The sequence below is a fragment of the Etheostoma cragini genome, chromosome 11 (assembly GCF_013103735.1).
Source record: "Etheostoma cragini isolate CJK2018 chromosome 11, CSU_Ecrag_1.0, whole genome shotgun sequence".
In the NCBI taxonomy this organism is placed as follows: Eukaryota; Metazoa; Chordata; class Actinopteri; order Perciformes; family Percidae; genus Etheostoma; species Etheostoma cragini.
The window spans coordinates 24,779,483-24,780,856 of record NC_048417.1 but is presented as its reverse complement, the minus strand read 5'-3'; the positions used below and the strand labels follow the sequence as shown (position 1 = coordinate 24,780,856).

At 42.2% G+C, this 1,374-nt stretch overlaps 2 long non-coding RNA genes across 2 annotated transcripts in view; both read left to right on the top strand.

The window, feature by feature from the left end:
* Window positions 1–1,374, top strand: part of LOC117952710 — a 19,649-nt gene that overhangs the window by 9,783 nt on the left and 8,492 nt on the right. The gene's annotated exons all lie outside the window — the stretch shown is intronic.
* Window positions 1–1,374, top strand: part of LOC117952719 — a 4,975-nt gene that overhangs the window by 1,306 nt on the left and 2,295 nt on the right. The window contains exon 2 of the long non-coding RNA XR_004658487.1: window positions 581–584. This is a non-coding gene — a long non-coding RNA (uncharacterized LOC117952719). The remainder of the gene's footprint in view (window positions 1–580; window positions 585–1,374) is intronic.

The window sequence follows — 1,374 nt, the reverse complement described above, 5'->3', positions numbered from 1 at the left end:
GTTCTGAAGGCAAAAGGGGGTCCAACCCGTTACTAGCATGGGGTACCTAATAAAGTGGCCGGTGAGTGTATATTAATGGTCTACAGGTTAGGATGGAGACTGTATATTAACGGTCCGTGAGTTAGAATGGAGACTGGATATATATTAACGATCTATCGGTTCGGATGGAGACTGTGTATAAATATTAACGGTCTATGGGTTAGGATAATAGACTGTATTAATGGTCTATGGGTTAGCATGGAGACTGTATATATTAATGTGTATGGGTTAGGATGGAGACTATATATATTCAGGGCTGCCAACTCTCACGCATTGGCCGTGAGACTCACGCATTTGACTGGTTTCACACGCTTACACGCCACACCCCCGATTTCTCACGCTGAAGTGTCAACCCGGTCAGTCAAATTTCTGAAAGATGAGTTTATCTATAGATCTACCTGTTGAGCCACTTGTGATCGACTAATTGTGCTTTCAGAGATTGTGAGGGGTTCAAGAGCGCTCCCTGTCTGTTTAATTTTCAAATTGTCGCAAAATGAGAACCTTTTTTTCACGAGCCATCCCAGGTGCACTTCCCCTTCAGGTATGTGCTCTGAGTATCACAGACCCGTCCGTTGCTTCGTGTCCTCTCTCTCTGTAAAGATAGAGGTGAGCAGTGCGGCTGGTAGTGTAGCAGCTTCAGTTCATTTTAGTGGACCCGCTCTGCTGTGGGCTGGGACACGTTGCATCCGTGCGTAGACCTCCGATAAAGAGCGGCGAACAGCCACTTCTAAACTCTGTCAGAGACCCAAATGGGCCTCTGTGTCTGTCAGACGGTCTGAGTGAGCTACTACCAAATCGGCGGAGCAATGACATGCATAGCAGACTATATTACAACTCTCCAAATCTCGGACAACAGATGGGAGGAGCTATATTTTGGATATGCACAAAATTGTAAACATGAGCAGAAATCTTATGAAACACATCTGAGCTATACTATACTATATATACAATACTGCAACGTTGGGCCACTATTGTGCATCTTTAACTTCTGTGCATCTCTAAATGTAACTGTAAATAATTAATTTGATGTTTTATAAAATGAACAAATAGTCTTCATTTTCCCCAAAAAGTAAATACAGTAAGTGGGGCACAGAAGATGAGGGCCAAACATTACTGAACCTTGGCACAAAGGTTAAAGGAATAGAATTTATGTAAATCAGTGGTTCTCATTCTTTAAAATTTCAGTGGTCTTAGTTGATCCCTCAACATTAATTTAACTTTGGGTCACTGGTCCCTACACCAGAGATATAAAGAGACCACATCTCTCCTGTCTTAGCTTCTCTGCATTGGCTTCCTGTAAAATCTAGAATAGAATTTAAAATCATTCTTCTTACC